Source organism: Choristoneura fumiferana, chromosome 12 (assembly GCF_025370935.1).
Source record: "Choristoneura fumiferana chromosome 12, NRCan_CFum_1, whole genome shotgun sequence".
Lineage (NCBI taxonomy): Eukaryota > Metazoa > Arthropoda > Insecta > Lepidoptera > Tortricidae > Choristoneura > Choristoneura fumiferana.
The window spans coordinates 6,925,430-6,946,667 of record NC_133483.1 but is presented as its reverse complement, the minus strand read 5'-3'; the positions used below and the strand labels follow the sequence as shown (position 1 = coordinate 6,946,667).

The following is a 21,238-nucleotide window of genomic DNA, read 5'->3' as shown; positions in this document are numbered from 1 at the left end:
CTCAAAAAATCGATAGCTTTCAGGAACAAAAAAATAGTTCCAAGATTATAACACTAATTAAACTTAGCTTTCCGCTAACCCAATTTTCATTTCATTCACTCTAACCTAACTTCAAACGACATAAATCTGAGTTAAAAGTTAATTTCGTCAATCCGGATAATTCCTCATGGTTTAATCAGACTAAGTTGGGTGTAATTAATGTTCACTAAGGCCACACAATCTAGGAAAGCTTCGGCTTAGCCGGCTATGGAGCTCGGGTTCGGTCGGGCACGGCGCGCCGCGCAGCGCCGCCGCCAGTGCCGTGGGGGCGGCCGGTCGGTCTCAACGCTCGCTCCAACCAAACGCGCGCCACACTCATTATTAAAATTTACGTCACTAAGCTGTCAAGAACTCTGTCAAACAAATGATAGTGTAGCCCTGAGTACGAGGCATGAAGAGTTCTCGTAATTAGCCGGCTGCGAGGATGCTAGTGATTTTGCCGCGCTTTAAGTTTATTGAGTAAAAACTTTTGCGACGTTTTAAGTTACTTTGTGCCCGGGATTTAATAAAAAAGTATGGTTTAATTGAACAATAATAAATACAAGTTTATAAAATCTTAATATTGCTGCTAAAAGTGTTGACAGCTGGAAGTGTTATTAATAGTGCGTGTAATTTACTTTTATTAAAAAATATGTAAGTTATTATTATTATTATATAAGTTTTTAACGTAAGCTATATATAGGTAGTTCATAATTACTGAAGTCAACAACAAGCACAGGGCTCAGCAAAATAATATCGTTTAGGCATGCAGTAGTCTTAAAAAATAAAATCGGTACGTATTTCTACATAAATTTATATAGGTAAATAGGTTAGGTGCCTAGTATTAACTCAACGCAGGTTAAATAGTGTCGATAAATAATATTCGTGGCTGATAAACAAGTTTATATTGAACAGGTCACTACATAGAGATAAACTCTACATAAATGCCATTTAGCCAAATTAGCCGGCGGCCGATCATAAAATCCGCCAGATCATGAAATTTCTAGGCATATCGTGAAATGGCGCCATTTCATGATATGCCTAAAAGTTGTCCAGACATATCACGATGTGCATGAGAAACAATACGGCAGATTGTTTAGAGCAACGCATTCGTCGATATATATATATATTATGGTTAGTATGAATTGTGACCATCACGCCACGCACGAGCCGAGTGAACGAAGCGAGCGTGCCGCGGCAGCGGCCGGCGAAGTGCCAGAACCGATATGGCGACGTTTCAATGATATGCCTAGGAATTTCAGATCTGCCTGAACATTACTAGGCAAATCGTTAAACGGTGAGTTTTAACGATATGGCGGATGTCCTTTAGCCAATTCATGAAATGGCGCCATTTCACGATATGCCTAGGAATTACGTGATCTGGCGTATTTTACGATCGGCCGCTGACATAACACACAGGCTACTTTAATCCGATATCCCACGAGATCGGGATAAACAATCAAACTGTTTATTAAGAACGGCCGTAGACTTTAAGATACATAATACTGTAATACAAAAAGATACTGAACAGGCATAATAACCATTCTAGGGCGTTCCATGTTCTGTCACAAGCAATGTCACCGACGATGCCGCCGGCGATGGTTCACGAGCGAGCGCCGCTTGCTGGCCTACTTGAACATATTCCTCAGTTTGAGAGTTCCGTACACGAAGGGTGGCAAACGGAACAATGTTATAATGTCACCACTGTTTAGGTACTAGCTGTTGCTCTCAACTTCGTCTGGGAAGAATTCGTTCTTCGCGCGCCCTCGGCATCAACTATTTTTTCGGGATAAAAGTAGGTATCCTGTTATTTATTCTGGTTTTCTAATATGATGTAATTATACAACATTTTGTAGCAAGTGGTTCAGAAGTTAAGGCAAAACAAACAAACTCACTTTCTATTTATTTTAGTAGGGATTGTGTGTTCAATTTATTTAGCTTACAAAATCAGGTTACATAGATGCGTTACTGCACATCAGTGCTATTTATAAAATCCGGTCAAGTGCGAGTCGGAATCATAGTTACCTATGAATATGTATGTACGTAAATACTTCATTGTACATAAAACACAAAAATAATACAATAAGAAAACAACAAAACAAAAAGAGTACAAAGGTGAATTTATCCCTAAAAGGGATCTTTCCAAGCTAACCTAAACTAAATGTTGGAAAGGAAAATTCAAAGTTAGGTGAACAGTAATTTCTGCACAGTGATAAGAAAGAAACATATAACATACTCGTATAAATAAACACACTAAATAAACAACAATTATAATATTCAGTGTTAGCAGAGCCTTGCTTTGCTCCTAGGCTGAATTTACGCAATGTGGGCTCATTTTAGTTAGATTAGTTAATACTGACACAGACAGATCTATGATTTTCAGAGTTTTTTTACGGGTTGGATTAGAAGCACTCTTCGTAACAAATTTCTAGTTTCTTGGCCAATTAGAAGTACCCAACAGGTTTTGATTTCTTGACAATTGTATGTAAACTCGTTATTAATTACTGTATCTAATCTACTGATCGCGTTGTTTTAGGAATATATTTTTTTCATTGCTTTAAGAAATATCAGACTTAAGTACTTAGTATAATTTCAGCTTGAAACCTTCACACGTTCTTGAGAAAAAGGGTCTTGATCTTGACAGAAGGACGGATAGGCGGAAAAACAACAAAGTGATCCTATAAGGGTTCCGTTTTTGCCAACTGAGGTGCCTAAAACCACCATTTTTTACCATGTCTAGAGCAATTTTTTTTTATGTAGCCTGTAATATGTCCCACTGCTGGGCAAAGGCCTCCCCTTTCTTTCGCCACTCTTCCCTATCATGAGCATGCACCTGCCAATCGAGCTGAAAAGCGCTCAGGTCGTCCCGCCATCTCCTCTTGGGTCTGCCTCTGCTCCTTTGACCATCCTTCGGAACCCATTCGGTAACGATTCGTAAACCAAAACCAACCAAAACCAACTAACTAACTACTAACTAACTAACTAGAGCAAAATAAATCATTTAATTTAATTTAATTTCATTTCATGCGGTTCATCTGTCCGTTACAGTAGATAGACAGAAAAAAAGTATATAAACTAGCTCATGTATTTCTAATGCCGCTACTAGGTACAACAAATAAGAAAAAAATTAACGGGATATACAAGAAACCGATTATTTTTAATCCCCGACGCAAAAAGAGGGGTGGCTATAAGTTTGACCGCTATGTGTATCTGTCTGTGGCACCGTAGCTCTTAAACGGGGGACCGATTTGAATGCAGTTTTTTATTTGAAAGCAGGGTTTTTAGCGATGGTTCTTAGACATGTTTCATTAAAATCGGTTCAGCCGTTTTTGAGATATTAAACTTTGAAGTGACAGTGTCTGGGATTTTTCAACTTGTTGTTGGTTATTGATATAGTTTATCCGTTATCTCTATAACGTATAACGTTTTAACATATACTGAGCGGCAAAAATCTGGCCCTCAAATGTATGCAGTAATAAGTAATTTTGTATGTAGAGTGGGCCAAATTTTGTGCCGTTGAGTATATTATAACACCTCTCTTTTTGCGTGGGGGGTTAACAAATCTCAAACTCGGAATAACAGTAAAAAATACTTACTGTTTTACAAATACCTATTAAAAACATCGCTCGAAGAGTAGTTAACCGTCGGGGCAAAAGGTTCCTGAGTAGCGACCACGAATCGGCAGACAAAGCGTTGGCAGGCCTCTAACAACTAAGTGGACTGACGACATCGCCAGAGTTGCGGGCAACCGGTGAATGCAAGTGGCGAGATGTCATTCGTTGTGGCGTTCTATGGGGTGCTCTGGGAGAAAAGGGCTACGAATTAACCCAAAATATGTCGAGATGAACTCGAATTAAGAAGCGAGTTATTCGAGTTTATCTCACTATAAGCGAGTCTCAAGCACGGTAGGTAGTTTCATGTTTAAAATAGTATATTTTTCTATCTGATACGATAGTTGCCACAACACATTTAGTTAAAGCAAACAAGCGGAATGATGAAGTTTAAGCTTTATTTTCATTCCATTCTGTAATGTTTGCATGGCATGACGCGAGCATTTTCTACATTGGAGTACAAAAAAGCTTATTTTTCATTTGAATATTTCATCATAGCACCAGTCTGTTAACCATCTTTAAATTATAGTAAGATGAATTAATACCTGAAATTTTGAAGCTAAATTAAACCTTTATACCTACATTTTTAAGATGAATGTTTTCATTATCATCATCAGCAATAAAAGAAACCGGGTAGGTAGGTCAAAAATGGTAACTATACCTTTTCATAGTGCAAATTATGCATGAAACACACGAATATCGTACATATTAAAGGAGAATTTCAGCTTGGAACCGTGGTATTTGCAGAGCATAAGATAGTGTACCTAGGAGCTATTCTCTTGATCTCATCTCAGCACATATTTGCGGATGAAGTTGGTAATATGAGTAGTCCGATCTTGCCGGCACTTAAGGGCACTTGTTATCTAAGTTGGAGAGAGTGCTTCATTCTGCGGGCAAGTTGCGAGCCCGGACTACTGCATTAGCAGAAAATTAGACAGAAGAAACTGAACATGTTCATATAGCGGGCGAAAACGAGATACAAAACACAAATTTCTGCCAAAGTTAATCATTACTTGCGTGTACGTTTACTCTTAATTACCTTTTTTCACAGCTTTATAATTACTGGCTCCCACCTTGCGGCTTTCGCTTGTTTTCCTTGCCGAGATTATTTTAAAGGTTAAACTTCGGCTTTTGAGAGTGCGTTCGGGTTAAGTATTATAAAATTATTTCTACATTTTAAAGCGAAACATTCAAAAAACGCGCAGTGTAGTTTCCTACTCAAGTTCGGCAAACATTCGATATTCAGTTGTAACGAATATGAACGAACGATAGATATGATATGAATACGAACGATAGATATGATAGTTTTACTTTTAAATTCAGTATAATATGTACCTATAAGTACCTACCTACTCCCGTCGAGAATTTTTACGCGTACCCGTAAACAATATTTTAGTCTACATTGGGCAGTGCACTAAAAAAAATTTGCACTTTAAATGTTTAACTATTTTTATAAGATCTATCTGAAACCGAAACACGATATTATTTAGACGATGACAAATAACATCCCAGTTTTATGAGAAGAAAGTACCTACTACTTTTTTTTAAACTTTTTTTGATTGATTATTAAATACCACACTTAGGTATGTAGGTAATGCTTCTTTGTACTAAAAGAGTCTTTGAGTTAAGTCGCTGATAGATGGATGGAAAGACAAACAGAAAGATAGACGGACGAACATGCCGAAACTATGTCTAAGGATTGCGTATTTGTCATTTTAATTACGGTATGTTAAAACACATTCTCTTCAAAATAGGGCCGAAGTATGATTGTAATCTGAACTAGAAGATAAAAATCAACCAGCAAAAATAAAAAAAAACGCCCGAAAAAAGACAACTAAAAAGTAAAAAATAATGTTGCCCGCGACTTCATCTGCGAAGATTTCATTTATCACTATCTCGCGGGGACTATGCTGATTTCCCGCAAAATTAGCCTAAGTTAATTTAGTATAAGTACCTAGTAATATTTTATTTATCTAAGCGTCGTCGGTGTCGGGGGATCATTAAGGTTAACAGGAAACTAAACTACACCGTTTTTAAAATTTTTAAAAGTTTTTTTATTTCATGTTTTTCAAACAGGTATTTTTTTTAACGTGTACTAGTGTGTTGGATATCCTGGCTGCAGCATCAGCTCATCGTGTTGCCACCATTGCATTGTACGTAGAATCAAAAACTGATCAAAAGGAATCAAACACGACATATCTGCTGTTATTTTTTCAAGAGTATACTGGTGTGCTGGATATCCTGGTTGCAGCATCAGCTCGTCGTGTTGCCACCACTGCATTGTATGTAGAATCAATAACTGATCAAAACGAATCAAAACACGACATGTGTGCTATTATTTTTTATAGAGTGTACTAGTGCGCTGGATATCCTGGCTGCAGCATCAGCTCATCGTGTTGCCACCATTGCATTGTATGTAGAATCAAATACTGATCAAAAGAAATCAAACACGACATATCTGCTATTATTTTTTCAAGAGTATACTGGTGTGCTGCATATCCCGGCTGCAGCATCAGCTCATCCTGTTGCCACCATTGCATTGTATGTAGAATCAAATACTGATCAAAACGAATCCAAACATGATATATCTGCTATAGTTTTATCAAGAGTGTACCTACTAGTGTTCTGGATATCCTGGCTGCAGCATCAGGCCGAGAATTCCATAATCTTGCATAGTTATATAGCATACATGGGTGTTTCAAATTTTAGGTCCCAAATATGTTTGAAAGTAAAGTAAATACCCATTATGCGTCTAAGATTCCTACCGCAGCGAACAAAACAGCTGATGATCTTGAAACGGCTGAACTGATTTTGATAAAACATATCTGCGATCCATCGCTAGAAAACCAGCTTTCAAATAAATAAAAAAAACGCATTCAAATCGGTCCACCCGTTTAAGAGCTACGTTGCCACAGACAGACACACAGACACACATAGCGGTCAAACTTATAACACCCCTCTTTTTGCGTCGGGGGTTAAAAATAAAGATTTACACAAATAAAAATAACGCATTCACACGAGAAGAAAACTATCAAATGAAGTGTAAAGGCATTGAATCGGAACAATTCATGCATTGCAGAATAAATGGTGGCATATCATTTCGTAACAAAATATGGGACACGGTGCGAGGCGCTCAGCAAAATGTGTCGCATTGCTCTTTGTGCGCCTTCTTTGTTCGCTGATCTACTCGCGGCGGAATAGAGATGCAGTTTGTTTTCCATTTACGCATTTTGTGTTTCCGTACAAACCATATTGCTATAGGTATGTAAGTAAGTAAGCAGCGTGCCGTACAGTTTCATGTACGTTAAGCCTAATGATTATTTTAGCAATTTTGTCCTAATGTCAAACGGAACAAGATGGCCACCAAAATTATTCATCGTCATCATCATCATCAGCCGGAAGACGTCCGCTTCTGAACAAAGGCCTCCCCCTTAGAACACCACAATGAACGACAACTCGCCACTTGCATCCACACCGGTAGTTCTCGAGTGGCGACCACGAACCGGAAGACGAGGCGTTGGAAAAAATAATTATTAATTATTTATTAAATTAAAATATTCTGTTGAATTCGGCGGTAATTTCATGTTTTTAGGTTGACAATAATTGGCTTGGTATGATTTCTATAAAATAGGAGCCAAATGTTAAGTTTTTGTTATAATTATGCACATCACAGACAAATTTTGATGAGAAGTGGTGATTTTTTTTTAAAGTAAAATTACACTATTGTCTGCGTTCGGTTCCATACAAGCCAATGTTAAATATCTCTTTTACATATTTTCCATTAATATTAACCAGGCGTTTCTGCTGTAGCCGTGACATCTACGACAGAGTGAAAAGGCCTGTTTAATAATGTGCTATGCTCAGCCATATCGCTGACAAGGTTTGAGATATTTCGGGCACCGAGTATTTTGGAAATTCAACGAGAACTATTTGAATGGAATCAACTAGATAATTAAATTAGTATTTTATATTTTCCACTTTAACAGTAAGTACCTACATCACTCAGTCCGTTACACACCATACAACGACTCTTTATTAAACATCAATGAATTATACATTGATATTATTACAAGGTTATTACCTAAATATTTCTTATGAATAGAAGGAAGCTTCTTTAACTTTCAAAGTCCTCAATGTAATTCTATCGTGGTTTTAAAATGGGCCGGTATCGTTGCGCGTTGGCGGCCCGCATGAGACAAAATTACTTTCAAGACAGCAAAAATTTCTTCGCAAACTTCGTACTCTATTCTTTATAAAAGACCATTATACTCCAGATGGGACTAATAAAACGACTACTTATCTTAAATTGTTACCCCATTATCAAGTTCATAAATAAGAGCAAGAGGCCGATTTCCAATGTGCCGACGTAAATATCTCTTCAACCATAAGACCTAGAAACTAGGATTTAGTAGAGTCTTTATCCCAAAAGTATGCTGTAACTTTAGCAAATGGAGTTCCGCTGAAGTAGCTTTATACCTACTTCACAGAATCGTTCAAAAGAAACCGCTTAAATATTAAAACGGGAAAGACTTTTGTCACTGATCTTTTGTAGGTGGTTGCAGATTTCTCTTTCTCACTGGGACGTTCTTTAAATTTATAATGCTTTTAGTAAATAAGAAAATAGTAAAATAATTAACACGTAGGTATTCGTAAAAATAGCATGTGCTGTAGAAGTAGATACGTGTACTAAAGTTAAAGGGAAGTGTACACAGAGATGTCAAAATAATGCATGGCACACATTATGAATTGTATAATTTTTAAGGAAGGAGGAAGGACAACAGTAGAGAGCCCCTAAATCTAACAAAGATTGTAATCTCTCGCTTTTTTTCGTGTTGAAGTAAAAGTGACGTGAAGTTTAAATATTGGGAATTCAGTGAGTAGACCCAGCCCTGTCCTCAGCAATTAAAAAAAATGACCAAAATGACTTTGTCTCTTTCAAGAGCAAAACCTGCCTGTTTTAGGTGCTGAGGTGAAAATTTGTTTATCAATGTGTACCTACAAGTAAATTTAAATGAACAAGGAACACACCAAAACAAGAAAGTATGAAAGTATTTCTAGAAGGTAGTATTTAGGTACAGTCGAGTTTATAAACTTGTGAACAAAAATTTGATCAAAAATATCTGAACACGCTTCTACGCCGTTAACAATAAAGTCGTGTTCAGATATTTTTGAGTAAATTTTTGCTCACAAGTTTATGAACTCGACTGTGCAATCTTATATTATGACGGAAAAGTTTTAAAAATGTGATGTGAAAAGCATTATTGAGTAATTTTACTGTGATTATCGCTGTAAAGCTTCCTTTAAAATGTTTATATTTGCTACTATATAGCACGTACAATTTAACATCTCTCAATGGACATATTTGCATACACGCAGACCAGACAGTCCTCCTTAAATTCTACACTTCATTAGCACACATGCGAAGTCACGCTCAATGACTATGAATAATTAATAAATCTCGCGTTAAATTTGGGGTAACATACACTTACTTTCTGCGATTCTTTTTTTGTGTTTTGATTGATTTTTCGGAGGATTACAGGGAAATACAAATACAGACAGATGTTTCAGACAGATGGTGCATGGAATTCAAAAATCAACATACATACGTGTACCTACCTAATTAATAATAATTCGTACCAACTTTGAAACCCTGTTTCGCTGATTCAGGGGTAGAGTTTTGGAAAACGTTAAAGTACTGCGCGTTTCTTTTGCCCGCGACGTCTATAAAACACGATATAGGATTATATCCCGAGAAATTGTAAAGTTCCCGCGGGAAATGAATTACTGTTATGATCTATTTTGATATTCTTAATTGTCGATGAGAGACACATTGTAGCTTTCTATTATTGAAATTGAATTCACTTTGATTTTTTTAGAGCATATTTAAGTCATAGCTTGTTTTTGAAAACTTTATTGTCATATTTTTAGCTATATATATGTATGTTTTATTAGTGTCTCAAGTGATGTGTACATCAAAACTGAACGTACATAATTCATTGATACAGGCGCTACTTTGCATAGGTCTATATCAATGAACTAAAACAATTAGTTTGCTTACCCGCGACCTTATGATGCGTTTATGAAAGGAATGTGTGTTCATGCAGTTCCTCCACCTCCACACTGTAGCATGCTGAACGGTTGTGTGTTGCTCTGAATATGAGTTTTGGTTGGATTCGAAACGCGTCAGTGTAATGTGGTGGTGGTGATAGATGGATTTGTGTGATTTGTGTGTGTTCATACAGTGTGGAGGCGGAGGAACTGCATGAACACACATTTCATGCATCAAAGTAGCTATCGTAAATATTGCGGGTGAGCAAAGTAATTGTGTTAGTTCGTTGAACGTACATGTAAATTTTCGAATCTGTGCTATCAGCCCTTGAGGAGTTCCGTCATCAGCAGTCGATCCTGGCTGCAGCATCAGGTGGCGTATATCATATAAACGCATTGTCATTGAAATTTACCAATTATGTAAAGTCTTTTTCATCACACTTGCTCGTAAACAGTGTCGTAACATGCAGGCTACCTTGGTTGCAACCCCCAAATAAACCCTCGACCTTAATGTGCTTGTCATGAAACCCGTGGTCGGTAAATGAGTCATTGCCCGTACTAATTTTCATGTCATGAAGCCCAAGGTCGGTAAATGAGTTTGTTACTGCATGGCGTGCTGCTGCTCCGTGCGCGCGCTGCACACGCACGCCATGCACATGCTGCAGAGCGCTGCCAAGAGCGCAGCCAGCGGTATCGGCAATTTTTGAAAAAATATTAGTTTTTCTTTTACAAATATACAATTTTACTCGCAAATGTGATGAAAAACATTGTATGTCGCACGGGCGGTACTAGAATTACGAACATCGACTCATTAAAGCCCTCAGTCTTCGACTTCGGGCTTCTCATAGACTCTCGTTCGTAATTCCTTATTTACCGCCCTTAAGACACAATGTACTATTGTTTGTGCCATCAACTTTTGATGAGTTCCCTTCTATGGAGACGATCCTGGACAGGATGAGCAGGATGTCACTGCTAAATTATTGCATTGTTACCAGATTAACATCAGTTTGCCAAATCTCCAGTCCCTAGTTTTATAGCTTGTTCGTTTTCTGATTCAGTTGGAATACCTATAAAATCCTCTTTATTCGTTTTATCCCATGGGATTTTTGAAAAAATTTGAAACATTTTGTTACCTGTTAGTATTATATACCTGCATGCCAAATTTGAAGTCGCTAATATTTATAATTACGGAGTTAGGGCCACTTTGAAGCGAAAATATAAATCCCATTTATTCCCTATGCCGTGGGAATTTGGATAAATCCAGAAAATTGTTTTTAGCTGTTAGCATTACCTTCTTGCATGCCAAATCTAATAATTATAGTTACGGAAATAGGTTCATTAATTGAAAAAATAAATACAAATCCCATTTATTCCCTATCCCGTGGGAATTTCGAAAAAATCTTGAAAACGGTTTTTAGCAGTTAGTATTACCTACTTGCATGCCAAACTTGAAGTCTCTTATACTTAAAGTTACGGAAATAGAACCATTTTTTAGTGAAAATGTAAATCCCATTTATTCCCTATCCCGTGGAAATTTCGAAAAATCCCTTCTTAGTGTACCTCTATGTCACTTAATGTATGCCAATTTTCAAGCGTTTAGCTTCAGTGGTTTGGGCTGTGCGTTGATATAAGTCAGTCAGGACTTTGAATTTTACACATACATATATAGTTCCGTCTGTACCATTAAATAATAATAAATAAATAAATATCACGGGACAATTCACACCAATTGACCTAGTCCCAAAGTAAGCTTAGCAAAGCTTGTGTTATGGGTACTAAGCAACGGATAAATTTAATTATATAGATAGATACATACTTAAATACATAGTAAACACCCAAGACCCGAGAACAAACATTCGTATTTTTCATACAAATATCTGCCCCGACACAGGAATCGAACCGGGACCTCAAGCTTCGTAGTCAGGTTATCTAACCACTAGGCCATCCGGTCGTCCAACCATTATCTATAAATTAGAAGAAGAAAAATTAGACATTAGCAACAAAACGGCAAAAAAATCAAGTTTGCGGTATGGGAGCCCACTCTATTTATTTTATTTATTTTTATTTATTTTATTTTCATTGTTTATTTTTAAAGGGATTAAACAACTAAATATTCTGTGTGTTGTTGTATGGGAGCCCCGCTTAAATATTTATTTTATTCTGTTTTTAGTATTTGTTGTTACTAAATATAGTGGCCACAGTTATACATAGTCTTTGAGAAATTCAACTGTCTAACTATCACTGTTCATGAGATACAGCCTGGTGACGACGGACGGACAGTAAAGTCTTAGTAATAGAGTTCCGTTTTTAGGGTTCCGCAGCCAAAATGGCAAAAACGGAACCCTTATAGTTTCGCCATATCTGTCTGTGTGTCTGTCCCTCCGCGGCTTTGCTCTGGGACTATCAATGCTAGAAAGTTGTAATTTTGCACGAATATTTTATTTATTTATTTTATTTTATTTTATTAATTTGGGTACAATGACATAATGCATGCTTACGAAATTACAAATTAGTGACTTATTTTAAGTAAGAGAAAATGGTAGGTTGAATTTGACAATGAAAACGAATCGTAATAATTCTAATAATATTTAAAACAAAGTATTACTTAAATTTATTGAAATTCGTCTTTGACTTTTCCATGAAACGAAAAGTTTGCCTTTAGTCCTTTTATATCAGCAAGTTACTTTCCCGTAGTTTAATTAATTAATCAACTTTGCTAACTGTAGAAGTATTTACTTCTTTTTGTGAAAAATGCAAAAGCATTTGTGCTTCTGTCACCGTGATACTTACGTAAACTGGAGCGTCATGGTTTCGCTTTACTATTCTAAGACATAACGCCCGACGCTTGCCTTTCTCGACTATTTAAGAATAATAGGGAATCTGCGCAGGAAGCTGCTGACAAATGGCTATTAGCTTAGAAACGATGTCGCAGTTTCCTTCGCAGAGAGGAAGTAGATAATAACTATAACCTGAACAGCAATAATGCGGAAATACGCCCGAGTGCGGATGTTTTCCGTCCCGTTAATATAACTTCGCTGAAAAAAATAATGAAAGGGATCATTTCAGAAATTCCTCCAATATCTCCGAGATTGGAAAGGACAGGCTAAATTGAAGGATTATACGTTTTGTCTGTGTCAATATGATAAGAGCTGAGAAAGGCGGGAGCCGGGGTCGATGTGAAATGCAAATAAAGGACAAAGAGCTTCTCACAAAGATTGGTTCAATGGTTTGCGTAACAGCTGCGGCGTACATCGCCGTTTCAACGCCACTCGCTGCGGTGAGTTAGACCTTGATGTGGATGCGATGACAGAGACGGCGGCTAGCCCATTAAACACCCTACTCTACAGGTTCAATTGTTATTATCTTATTAAAAGGCCGCCTTTTTACATAATCCAAAACAATAATAATAATAATAATACGAGTAAGATACTCTGATGCGGTACTTCTGGACACGGCACGCATCGTCCGGAGGTTCCTCACTCTGCGGCCCTGACCACCGGTAGCTTGGGCCCTGCCCCGTTACCGGCGGCAAACTAGGTTAGGTTTTTATAATATTTTTATTTTGTATGTACTTTTCTGTATTTTACTTTTTATAACTATTATAAAAACCTAAACTTAAGAATGAAAGAAAAATAAAGAACATATAGTCAAAAACGTCGAGGTAAATATTACTCGTGTAAAAATAGCGTGATAAGTCCCGTTTATGGTATTTTTGACTATGAGTGAGAATCACGAAAGTTTAAAACGTTATAATAAAGAACATATAATAAAATAGTAATTAATAATTCTACGCCGTGTCTGACTGAACCGACGTTTTTGTAACCTCCTACCCAAAAATAGAGGTGTACTTAATAAGTTTGACGCCAATGACCGTCAGTTTGTCTGTGGCATCGTATCCTTAAAGGATGGATCTTTTACGTAAAAGCGAGTTTCCTTGCGCTATACAGCCATACAGGGCGATTTCGGGGCCGTGGAGCAAAGAATGAGCATCAAACATACTTTTATCAAATTATCACAATAGGATAGGACTAATGGTATTATATGCCTTAGTTTGTTTTGTACAGAAACAAAAAAAAACAACTGGAATGAATGGAGATTATGGTCACCCTACTCTTTCAATTATTATTTTCATGTTGATTGACTTTCACGTAATGTGACATTATTGCTCATAATTTCTTAAGTATTCTAGCAAAGACGGTTAGTTTTCAATAAGTTTGGAGATTAAAAAGTAGCGTAACCATAACTTTCAGTTAAAAACTTTTTAAAATTAAAATAAATGAATACTCATAAGACATTAAGTATTTAACTTAAAGCATAAACAGTTCACATTGCAATTATTTACTGAGTCAGAAAATAATAGTTGGAATCACGACCCAGAAATCATTCTGTATAATGTTTCATTAATTTTGAGATATTGAACTTTGAAACGACAAATCTTTGAAATTTTGATTTCTGACTGACAGATATACCAGCATACCCGTAATTCTCCATTCGTCTCGTAATCATGGCGCATGCAACTGTGCCGAAATATCGAGCTTCTCTAAAATCAAGGTACGCGGAAAAACCCGAACTTAAATCATAAATTAGTAATGACCGTGATAGTCTAAAACATTGTAAGGTCTGGGGTATTTCACATCTTCTCCCGTCTATTCGAACAAAAAAATAGAGACGGCATCACACCTAACCGCCAGTTAACATTAATCAATGGATGGTGAAACAGCCCCTAAGAGTTAAGCATATACGATCTCTATTTTGATCTGATTTTGGTAAGTATTTTTTTTAATTCTTTCATTTTGGTAAAAATTTACATAATATTCAAACAAAAGATACAAACGCTCCGCGGTCAATCCCCAGAGCTATTGAACCTATTTATAGATATTAATATTTGAGTTTAATACGAGCAGCACCATATTTATTTATCTAGAGCTTCAACCCAAATTTATTGGTTATTAATATGTACGAAATACAAAGTTAATGTTCCTGAAAATATTTATTTTCCACTCTACTTTGGTAAATAATTAACAGGCTTCTATTGAAAATCCTCGCCGTATCTTTATTGAAAAAAAAACAAGACCGAAATATAGACGCTTATCACGATACGAAAAAAAGAATGTGGGTGATGATAGCGATAAAATCAAAGTCAGGGAGATCAAAGCCTTTTGTTCTCTTGATATGTCGGTGGAAGCTGAATGAAAAAAATATATTTGTACTTACAATTGGAAAAATAAGACGTTGTTATATGTATTATAGGTATAAACAAGGTATACGGTAGGTACAGGTTGTGTAGCGAAAACCGTTATAAGTCTCTTCTAGCTAGTCAAACCCTTTTATTGTTCCGTACACAATTGGTGTCAGCGGAACCCTATTACTAAGTCTTCATTTTCTGTCCGTGCGTCTGTCGTTAACAACTTGTGTTGGTAAGCAACCAATGGTTGGACAAATGTACAATGCTGTAGACTTAATTATATTGTAAATTCAAAACTATCATCATCCCATCCTATAGGTAAATGCGCCACTGCTGGGCACAGACCTCCTCTTTAAAAAAAAAGAAAACAAATCTAGCCCATAGAACTAAAAAAAATTTTTTTTATGTTATACCTTTGTGCCATAGTAGGTACTATGTACTCCCATAATGTTTTGTCACGCATTTATCACACGTGCCCTTGGCTGATCTTAAAAGAACAGATCATGCAACGCTATCGTTAGAAACATCTCATCAGTAACGACATGCTTTAACACACAGAACACTAGGTACTATAGCCTACGCGCCCCTTTATTTTCTGTAAAATGGCGCGCTTCTGAATACTCAATACTTGCTCATGTTTGCAAGCGTATCACTTTACGAATGCATGAGCCCTCGTTTGTGTACGAAATACATCAATCGGCTCTGATTGCCACGGAAACTGTTCGCGGCTGGGGCAGAGTGCGTCGAAGCGAAAATGCCACTAAATCACTGCCGCATTGTAGGGAGTTCGGCATCATTTGACAACATTAGGCAAATTGGGGTTAGATTTCATCGGATTTACTTTTTGTGATTAAAAAAACTTTTTAACATCTTATTAGTACGAAAGACCGCGGCACATCGTGTTTGCATGTTCTCTTTTTGTGTTTTTAGAGTAAAACCCTAAAATGTTGTAAAATGGTGTAAAGTGTAAATGTTTGTTCTCGGGTCTTGGGTGTTTAATATGTATTTAAGTATGTATCTATCTATATAACTCTATTTATCCGTTTCTTAGTACCCATAACACAAGCTTTGCTAAGCTTACTTTGGGACTAGGTCAATTGGTGTGAATTGTCCCGTGATATTTATTTATTTAAATATAAATGCACTGATTTATAAGCAAGAGAATTACGTAACTGTAGTAGACCCTTACATAGCAAACAAGTTTGCAATATTTCTTTTAAGCTCCACGTTTTTTTGTGTCACTTTTTTATCTTTAAAGGTGCCTCACTAGCCGTGCAAGTGAAGTAAACAGTAGATGAAGTTGAAATCTCTATTATACTCGAGAATCAAGGAAAAACCTACGCTTGGTTATCTGAAAATTATGGTGTTGAAGAAACTGTGTAAAGTGTGTACTTGCCTGTCATTTCCCTGCCTCTAGAAACTACGCACCCAATTAGTAAGGGAAGGAATAATATATAGTTAGAAAATTTTTGTTAGGTAGGTACGAGTATACGTCGAAAATCTGTTATTCGGTAGTTATTCGTTATTTTCAAGATAAAAGTTACGTTTTAATTAACAGTCGAGTCTTTACTTTTAGACCTAGTGAGCTTGTACATAGATATAACGCGCGCACAGTTGAATTTTAGTCCATCAAACAGTATGAGGTAGTAGTAGATATCTATAATCGGTTGTTATAAACCAGTAAAGTTGAAGTTGAATAAAGATATTATGGTGAATGCGATTGCAAGGCTCTGTATGTCAGGCAAGAATATATTGACTAGGACCCACTGTTTCATATGCGTATTTAATAATTGAAATGAATTCAGGATTAAAATTCAATTTATATTTGTTACTTTCAATGAAACCATGACGAGTTTATCAAGTTACATACAACACCCTTCAAATTGGAATTTAAGAAAAAGTTTGTTTGAAAAGGAAACAAAGGTATCATCCACAGCATTTCCGATAACAGGAAAACTTTATTAATTTACATAATCTTTACATTTATCTGCTCTCTCCGAAACAAATTAATTAAAATGAAACTTCGCCGCCTGCACAGATTTCCTCTTATTACTCTTTCTTCATATATTTTTATGGCAACAGATTGTCTGGAGGCTCTTTGTGATGTTTACTTATTCTTCATAGTAGTATTTGAATGCAAAAATCTCTTGTTAAAGATACTTGGAAATTAATTTAAGTTGCCGCTGGAGTTTTTATTGTGTACCTAAATCACGATTCAAAAAAACCTTACAAAAGTTTTCTGTCTAGATCGCTGTATCAAGTTTTTCCTGGAATATTTATGGTCGGTTTTATATTTACGTGTTTACCTTCTATGACTTTAAAAATGGAAAGAAAAACATTTTATTTACGGCTTACCTACGGGCCCAAAAGTACAACCACCAAACGGAAGAATTGTAATTTAATTTAATAGTTATTTGTGTCACAAGGGAGCAAAATGGTGTATTTACGGCGAGGGCGTACATTGAATCCAGAATGTAGGCAATGTAGCGAAGGATTCTACAATAGAATCCTGATTCCTGAGCGTAACGAGGGATTCTAAAGTAGAATCCTGAGCGCAATGAAGGATTCAAGTGTTAACGCCCAAGATGAAAATAATTTTGCTCCCAAGTGGCTCATACAACTTTTCACACCGAGCATTAAGAACTTAAAAAAAAAATCTAAATATTATTAAACCAGCATAGGAAATAGCGTGGCTTTACAATTATCAAAATCAAAAAATGGCATTTGCAATAAAGGTTAAGGTTAGGTCCACCCGGATTGCTACCACCATCTTGCTCGCTAATTCTGCCCTGAAGCAGCAGTTCTTGCACTGTTGTGTTTCGGCGTGGAGAGTAAGACAGCCGGCGAAATTACTGGCACTTGAGGTATCCCATCTTAGGCCTCTAGGTTGGCAACGCATCTGCAATACCCCTGGTGTTGCAGATGTTTATGGGCGGTGGTGATCTCTTACCACCAGGAGACCCACTTGTTCGTTTGTCGTCCAGTCGAATAAAAAAACACTTAGAAAAGCCTTGAACAGAAAAGTTGCACTTTGCTCCCTCTTGCCAGGGAGGAAAAGTTACTTTTCTGAAGGAGAGGTGTGAAAAAGTTATTGTAATGCGACGCTGCGAGTTATGTACCTATCTACCTAATTCGCCTTTTAGTCATAACATGACTTTAGCATAATCGTGTTTTGGACAGACATTGAATACAGTTTCTGTGGGATGGAGACGAAGTTACTGTGGCTGTTAACGTTGACACCCTAATGCTGTGGTCTTAGACGAAGATTTTACTTTATGCACTACAGCATAAAACGTCATTTTATATCGCCTAGATCCAGCATAAACAGGAACTTTACGAGCATGCGAAGTGAAAAATATGTTTTTTATTCAATGCAATCATAAAATACTATACTAATTTAACGCCTCTACTAATAAAAAAAGAAATTCCTTAGAACCCCGTGTAGTAAAAGTACAGGAAAGACTTCGCTGGACAAGGGGCAATTATAACCAGTTTTACTGCATCAGTAAAATAAATGAAATCCCGCAAATAAAACGTTGTTACGCCTTTCGGCGCGATAATCTGCTTTAGAGTTTCGAATAAAGAAAAGTTTATTTGAATTAGAAATTGTTAAGTTGTGTTTCATTGCATAATCCATATTTAAGTCTATTTCACATTTTCGACTGCTCGAAAGTTAATTGAAAGAGATCGCTCTTGAACGATAAAACTGTGTATTGTTGACGTCTACTTTTAATCTTTTTTAACATTTTGTGTATCGATCTATCGATATTGAATATTGGAAGTCGATAAGTGAGAAGTCACTATGACAGATCAAAAATGCCGCGAAAATTCAGGGCTCTGGTTATAACAAATCCACAGAAGATGTACTCTGTGAACAAATCTAATGATATTGAAATTCGTGCAATCGTTTAGGCTACGCCTCGTAGCTAAACCGCGTAACTTAATAATTCGATGTCATATTTAAAGTCTGTTGTAGTGCTATATAATAATAAGTGTTCCATTAGTGTCTTTATAAAAGGATTATTATTTTACGACTATATATTATACAGCGTGTATTTTTGATACTACCTCAAACTGAAACCCAATATCAAAACAAATTGTTAATTTAAATTTTTTTTGTAATAAATTTTGAATTTTTTTCGAGCAGCAATGCATTCATGTGCGGAATCACATTGAAATTTACCACGAGCTTTACGGTGAAGGAAAACATCGTGAGGAAACCTGCACAACAAACCTGCGAAGCAATTCAACGGTGCGTAAAGTTCCCAATCCGCACTGGGCCCGCGTGGAACTACTGCCCAAGCCCTCTCATTACAGAGAGAGGCCTGTGCCCTACAGTGGGACGTATATAGGCTGGATGATGAGCATGTAATGCGTACAATAATTTTATACGAGAGAGAACGTTCTGTGACAGCTGTCACGTCAATAAGTGCGACGTTTTGAATAAAACAAAGCATTGCAGTATCACGTAGTGATACATTGCGTGCTTAATTAATTTTGTAAAGAAAATAATAAATATTTTTTTTTTACTAAAAATAGTAAAATGTGATTATTAGGGCCTTCGTAACTACCCTAAAAGTTGGGTAGTATCAAAAATACACGCTGTATAAAAAAAGTAGTAATAAAAAAACAATTTAAATCAGTCGGGACCCATAACTTGAGATTTTTGAGCCGGTCAAGAATGAATGGGTTCTGACTCTTGACTGTTATAGTTATAGTTACATTTTTTTTACTACCTCCCATAGACGTAATTGGGGGTGTTTTTTTTCTCATCCAACCTGTAGTGAGGGGTATCGTTGGATAGGTATTTTAAACCTTTTTGCTAAAACAATTTTTATTTAGTGATTGGTTTGCAAAATATTCAACTTTAAAGTGCAAATTTTCATTAAAATCGTGCGTCCCCCTTCTACAATCTAAGCTGTGGGTGGAAAATTTAAAAAAAAAATCAGGAGTAAGTGTATAACTTACAAGGAAAACTATAATGGTTAAGTTGTCTTGAGAATTATTAGTAGTTTAAGAGTAAATAGCAGCCTAAGTATAAAATACTCGTATACCTAAACTTGGAATATTCCGTACAAAAACTAAATCCTTAGAAAAATATTTAATTTTCGTAATGGCTGCGGAAACCCTTCTCGGGCGTGTTTGACATGCTCTTGGCCGGTTTTTTTTACCCTGCCGTAGCAAGTTCAAGGAAGAATAGATCTGAAATCTCCGCATTGGCGCTATTGGAGGGTGCGAAGTACTAGGGGGTGATGAAATCTATCACAGCGCTCATGGTGGCCAAAGTAGAAATAGTTCTGGCTCTGTCATCTGTCATACTCATATGTGTAAATAAATGTTTCTCTCTCTCTCTCTTCTCTCTCTCATATGAATCTGTCATTAACAAAGCAATTTGATAAGACTTTAACTACCTAATTTTAGTAATAGATGTTTTGTGTTTGATGCTAGCTTGAATATGATTGTCCCTGTTTTGTTCTTCTACATCTACTCCCTCTACATCTCGGACATGTCCAGCAACAAATTTCTTATCAAACGGTTTGTGGTTGAAATTTTATATGAGTGATACTCACAAAACCGGTCTTCGAAATGATATTCATTTGATCTGAAAACGATATTTAATTTATTACCAGCGATATAAGAACAATATATAATTTTACTATATTCAAAGAAACCAATAAGATAGCTTTATCTTTTCGTTTTACAGTAAAAGTACAACTAATATGAAGTAAACAAACCCTGACATGACATAACGAAAATAAACACACTTTTTGAATAAATTTTTATACCCATTTAATTTTAATGACCAAAAATGAATTCACAACCTTTTGTCCACCCAAATCACGGTATCACAGTAATTTTGTATTATAAATTAATACGTTATAGGCAATTGATTTTTGTCACAATGTCGCGATCAAATTTCATAACGTCAGCGCATCAGAGCCACCAAAGTTGCGGACGCTAGGTGGCGCTGGTATCGTGCACAGAGCCAATTCTGTTTTCATTCTAAACGCCCACCTTCTCTTATATTTATCCGCCTCATTAAATAGTACGATAGACTTATTGAGCGATAAAGTCACAGTATCGTACATCCGTGCAGTGCTATCCTCGCAAATGAGCTGCTTAATGTGCGCGGTTTACTGCCGCGACGGTCATTACCGACTGCGACCGCCCATAAAACAACCTGGACACATAACTAGTGCTTGACAACAACAATAAAATGAGAGTGCATCTTTAAATGACGAGTTTGATATTTTATGCGCCTTACGCCCTAGTTTGCCGTATTTTATTTTTAGGAAAGTCAATAATTACCTATACGCCGCTCGAAGCGTTAAAGTATCAGGTTTTCGGCCATCTTGTCTACTTAGCAGCATCATTT

General features: G+C 36.5%; 1 protein-coding gene across 3 annotated transcripts in view; it reads left to right on the top strand.

The window, feature by feature from the left end:
• Positions 1 to 21,238, top strand: part of LOC141433202 (uncharacterized) — a 213,920-nt gene that overhangs the window by 1,460 nt on the left and 191,222 nt on the right. Inside the window, exon 1 of one of the 3 annotated variants that reach the window (XM_074095130.1) lies at positions 286 to 641. The exons of 1 other annotated variant lie outside the window; for it this stretch is intronic. The gene's annotated coding sequence lies outside the window, so the exon portion shown is untranslated. Of the gene's footprint in view, positions 1 to 285; positions 673 to 21,238 lie in introns of those variants that run through there. One more of the 3 variants, XM_074095129.1, reaches the window with a different exon arrangement.